The following is a 6097-nucleotide window of genomic DNA, read 5'->3' as shown; positions in this document are numbered from 1 at the left end:
ACAACACCATCTGAATCATCCAAAATATAATTCTATGGATAAGGTGCTCTCTGTTGTACAAGTGGACTTCAACACAATATTAGATACAACCTAAGATGATTTCCAAGTTAGCTAACCTGAATTCCTCTTCCACATTTTTCTTTCTTTCTGCTAACAATGGGAAGACATAAATATCTAAAAGCATATGAGAAGCTTCTTCATTGGACATGACCAATCCTACCCATTCTAAGAACAATAATCAATGATAAGACATGCACGATGTTGTTGATTTTCTAGTGATAATTGACATTCATTCACTTCATATACAAATGATAATCATAAACATAAAACATGGTATCTGGCACTATAAGTGGAAATTTATCAGTGCAATTAAATAACCTTTTTAAGTTCTTTTTGCAATGTTTCCATGTAACCAACTTCTTCACACTTGTAAAAATCCATGAGCTTGTTGAGTTGGTACCAAAAGTAGCTTACGTTGTGGCCTCTAGTAATCAAATCTTTCTAGAGGATACATCGGGAGCCTAGGTAAACAACTAACCTCATCTAGAAAGCATGTAAATCCTGAGTGCTTGTACCCCACATCGAAAACTTTGGTAAAAGAGGCTTCTAAGATTCACACGTGCTCAAGCTCCAACACAGATTCAACAATACCCTGTATCCTAGGGTTGCACATAAATATAATAATGATGATGTTTCTCATTTTATTTAGATCATCAATGATAGACAAGTCATACTACCTTGGCCTTCCAACATACCTTATCATTGACCACATACTTGAAGACTATCATTTGCTGTAGTAAGTGTTTTTTGAGTAAAATTTCACCTTTTTATCAGGTGATTGCATAAAATGTTAGCTTTCCTCAAAATTTAGGCTATCCTTCCTCTCTCCAACCTCCTTCCAGGTAAGGGTTTGGGTTTTATTCATCTCAGTTTCTAGATTCTGCTACTTGTCAATCTCTGTAGCAGTTAATATGTGGACTACATGTAGGTATGTTACATGTTTTAGTTCACATTGTCATTTATTAAGTGGTCTTGAGAAGATAGTCCAACAATGAAAAATATACCAATTTCCCCATCCCCATACCTCACTCAATTTGCACAGAGAAATTCCTATTCAATAATTTTTCAAACCCTCAAATTATGAAAGCTCTATCTGCTGCTAGATGTAATCCAAAGTTGCATCCCAAGTTGACCTTCTAAAGTTGCATCCCACCAAGATTGAAAATAAAATAGCAAAAACCATTTGATCAATGACAATATACCCATATAACAATACTTACTATTGGGCCAGCTTGAGGACAGAAGTAAAAATCAAAATTTCTAGGATGACAAATTTGGGCATCAGAGAATTCACTGCTCTATTTTACTTCAACAAATACTGGAAACATAAAGGAGAGGATCAAGTATTCACATGTAGCTTGGTAGATTTCGAACTGTGGGAAATAAATAATGATTCACAGTAATGGTTTGGATACCTATATGATGGCTGATTCTAATAGAGTTGTATATCCAAATGATAAAATTTATAGAGAACACTTACTTGCTTGGACATTGCCTGGACCTCCACTCGGAAATAACTTTGTGTGATGACTCTTCTATGCAAAAATCAGTGTGATTTTAGGCGTATAATTGACCTCTATTGTTTAAATTAAGGGATGTTAAAACAAATAAACAACCATATGAGAAATTTGTGACTTTTCTAGGGACTTGCACTATGGGGTTGTTTGTGATGTCGGTGAGAAAATTCTTCATTCCAAGTAGAAGAGCCAAAGTGTGATGTAAGACCTGCTTAATTTGTCTATGCTGTTTTATTTGTATTTCTTACTAGTTGGATGTGGTTGTTTGAATGCTTTCTTTACTTACAATTAATGCTTAACATTGGTAGTTTTATTTAGTGGAGTAATTGTAACAAGCACACAAATGCATATGGGTTTCCCCAGTTGATAATGCAGATATAGTATCAGGTTTAGAAGCAAAGCTTGGGATCAATATTTAGAAACATCTGCTCCAAAGGTTTATTGGTGCTGCAAAATTTACAACTCTGAAGTTTTAACATGTGTAGATGAAGACAAGAGGACTGCAACCATTTATTCCTTGAAGCAATCTACCATTACTCTAGAATCCAGTATGTCATGTATCCCATCATTTTTCTTCTCAATTCTAGTGCACACCCACATTACGAGGTCTTTACTCTTGTCAAAATCTTGAAGTACTAGTTGCTTGCCTGTCACTAGCTCTAGAAACACCACTCCAAAACTATAGATGCCATTTTTCTCATTCACCTTGAGAGTGTATGCATATTTTGAATGAAATGAAAAAGTGATTAATTTTGAGTTTTGAGATAACAATTTCGATTATAAATTCTCTATTTCATTTGAATGACTTCACAACTCTAAGTTGCTTCAGGATACTAGAGATTTTTCACAAGAGATACGGTTTCAAAATTTTGTATGTCCAAACCCTATCTAGCTCCTATGCATATTAAGAGAACAAATGAAAATTCACAACATAGGTCTGTTTACTGAAGATAGATGCCCAGGCGAATTCCTTTATGGCTTCACAACCTCCACCTAAGTTCTAAAAAGCATTCTATTACGTCATGATTACAACTTCTAACAAAACAAATTCATGGTTCTCAAAATATACTTGATTTGAAATATGCAATATGCAATATGAAATACTAAGCTACCAAGTTTCAGGCCCAGACTTCAATGTTTTTCAAAGGGTAACATTAGAAGTTGTGGATATTAACTTTTCATGAACTGTAAAAAGCCTGTGTAAGGATTCTCATGTCATGGTGAGAATGTCATATTGAAAAAAATCAAATAACTAAATGGTCATGAAAATATACTACTTTGACAACTAGGTAAGTTACGCTCTAAGAGTCTAAGGATCCCTTTAAAGTTCATACTGAATGGAAGCCACACATTTCAAATGCAATTGCCACTCTAAATCATAAGAGAATTTTAGATCTTGGTACTTCTTAGTATTCTTTTTGGGTTGTTGGAAGTGCTTCTAGAAACACAGGAGCACCTAGGACTTGTACTTCAATTTTTGAAACTCATGCCATTCAAGTTGGAATGTGGGATGCAAATTTTATTGGGCCTACAGAACCAAGGTAATGAACTAAGTAAATAAATAAAAAATAAATAAACAAAGATATATCTAGATCCTAAATTTTGTATGTTGCCAAAGCTTGCACCTGGTGTTTTATCCTTCACAATGTTAATCTGGAGTTATTAAAACCAATTTATAATTTTTAGGCAGGGGTGAGACAATGTCAACAAATTTTATTTTCAATTAAAACTGTGTCTATATTGGAAAGAAAGTTGTTCATATGTATTTTTCTATGTACCTAGAGCTATATAACCATAGGATCCAACAATTGCAGACATGAAATCGATTCCCTTCTCACAGCTCTGAAGGACCTTGGCAAGTCCAAAATCAGCCACACGAGCACCAAAATCAACATCTAGCAGAATATTGTTGGACTTCACATCACGATGGATGATAGGAGGTACACAGTCATGATGCAAATAAGCCAAACCCTGAGCTTCTCCAACTACAATTTTGTAATGTGTAGGCCAATTAAGGTCACCAACTTTGGGACCATGAAGGAGATCCCCCAAACTTCCATTAGGCATGTACTCGTATACCAAAAGATTAGAATCATCATTGACATAAAAACACCATAGTTTCACTATGTTTTTATGCCTAACCTTTCCCAAAGTTTCAACTTCTGCCTTGAATCCATTATCACTGCAGGAGGTGGAGCCTTCAATGTTTACACTATTCCATATCCTCTTTATGGCCTACTTTAGTTGAAAAAAATGGACATTTCTTGTATTAAGGAGCACATTGTAATGTCTTGTTGGATCCCTCACAAATAGGTCTTCATTTGACAATAATTTTAGTTGCCTAAATGAAAATTAACAATTTTTAACTCTAGCATTTTTATATCATCCATTTTAAATGCCTTATACAACAAGACTAAACTGCAAAAAATAGAAAAAGATTTTCCCTGCCCTATCTTGATTCTCGAGGGCAAAGGAAGTGGTCAATATGCTCCAAATTCCCTTAAAAATAATTTTCCCAATGAAACAATAAACAAAGGGAATTACGATAAAAGAAATCTATCTTGGAGGCCAAAGTTTGAGACAAAGGAAGATCTAGCAGGGATCTTAACTACAATAATTTGGGTGGCATGAGGGCAGCATGCTGCTTTGAATTTTGGACAATACCCATATGGAGGGTATGTACCCAACAAACCCTGTATTATGAGAAAGTTTATCCCCAATGAAACAGATCCAGAGTATAAAATCTTTCTTTCAAATCCTCAAAATTTCTTCCTATCATCAATGCCAACTTGGCTCCAAGCCACCAAAACCATGGCTGTCGTGGAGAATCTCAACTCATTCACCAGATGGAGTACTTGGGCAAGAGACATTAGACTAAGTGGACTAATGATGGAAGAGCACTAGAGGCCTTTCAAAGGTTTTCTGCCACAATTTAGGGGTAGAGGAAATCATACATAAGAGAAATGAAGATTTTAGTCACAAACTTCGCACTTCAAATTTCACAAACTGAGGCTGGGACATGAAAGGTATGTTGCATAATTCAACCCTCAAAAATTGTAATCCCTGTGATGCTTTCAATTTTGCAAAGCGAGAAACATTAAATTTGACAAAAAATTCAATAGCCTTTAACACTGGATTGCAACTTATTAAATTTATCAAAAATTCAATAGCCTTTAACATTGAATTGAAAATTGTCTAGTACCTTGTTACAGACCATGAAGTAAATTTCTTAAGCCTTAAATAGTTCATCTAGAAAGTTTTCAGTCTTCTCCTAATTGGGAAATGACAACTATTTTTTCGACACCCAAGAACTGTCAAAACAATTTCTCATTAAAAGAGTTATTTCTAAATTTGTAACGTGTAGGCCAATTAAGGTCACCAGCTTTGGGGCCATGAAGGAGATCCCCCAAACTGCCATTTGGCATGTACTTGGATACCAAAATATTAGAATCATCATTGACACAACAACACCAGAGTTTCACTATGTTTTTATGCCTAATCTTTCCCAAAGTTTCAACTTCTGCCTTGAATCCATTATCATTGCAGGAGGTGGAGCCTTCAACGTTTCCACTATTCCACAGCCTCTTGATGGCCACAGTTTCTCCATTCTTGAGTGTGGCCTTGTACACTTTTCCTGATCCACCACTTCCAATCACATTTTCCTCGTCTATGCAATCCAGAATTCCATATTCTCTGAAACCTAATTGGTGAAACGTGGTCAACATCTAGGGAGACTTATTTCTTCGCCACAAATCTTTAACTTTAGCTTTATTGTATTGACGATATTGTCTATAAAACAAGGCCAGTCCTAACACAAAAATAAGATAAAGGAAGATCTATAAGGGATCTTAACTACAATAATCTGGGTGGCATGAGGGAAGCATGTACCTGACATACCCTGTATTATGAGAAAGTTGATCCCCAATGAAACAAATCTTGAGTATAAAAGCTTTCTTTGAAATCCTCAGAATTTCTTCCTATAATAAATTCCAACTCGACTCCAAGCCACCAAAACCATGGTTGTCGTGGAGACTCTCTCAACGCATTCACCAGATGGAGTACTTGGGTGAGAGACATTAGACTAAGTGGAATAATGATGGAAGAGCACTAGAGGCCTTTCAAAGGTTTTCTGCCATAATTCAGGGGTAGAGGAAATCATACATCAGAGAAATGAATATTTCAGTCACAAACTTCACACTTCAAACTTCACAAAATGGTGCTGGGACATGAAAGGTATGCTGCATAATTCAACCCTAAAAAATTGTAATCCCTGTGATGCTTTCAATTTTTCAAAGCGAGAAACATTAAATTTGATAGAAAATTCAATAGCCTTTAACATTGGATTGCAACTTATTAAATTTGACCGAAAATTCAATAGCCTTTAACATTGGATTGCAACTTGTCTAGTACCTTGTTACAGACCATGAAGTAAATTTCTTAAGCCTTAAATAGTTAATCTAGAAAGTTTTTAGTCTTCTCCTAATTGGGAACTGACGACTATTTTTTCGACACCCAAGAAA

The 6097-nt window shown here is 35.3% G+C and overlaps 1 pseudogene; it reads right to left on the bottom strand.

Annotated features, from left to right (window-relative positions):
- Positions 1-4891: 4891 nt before the first annotated feature.
- LOC149182641 (receptor-like protein kinase HSL1 pseudogene) lies at positions 4892-5302 on the bottom strand (annotated as a pseudogene).
- Positions 5303-6097: the final 795 nt, after the last annotated feature.

This window comes from Pinus tabuliformis, chromosome 3_2 (assembly GCF_031772625.1).
Source record: "Pinus tabuliformis cultivar Carrire ecotype Pingquan chromosome 3_2, CPIR1, whole genome shotgun sequence".
Taxonomy (NCBI): domain Eukaryota; kingdom Viridiplantae; phylum Streptophyta; class Pinopsida; order Pinales; family Pinaceae; genus Pinus; species Pinus tabuliformis.
This window is presented reverse-complemented; position numbering and strand designations above follow the sequence as displayed.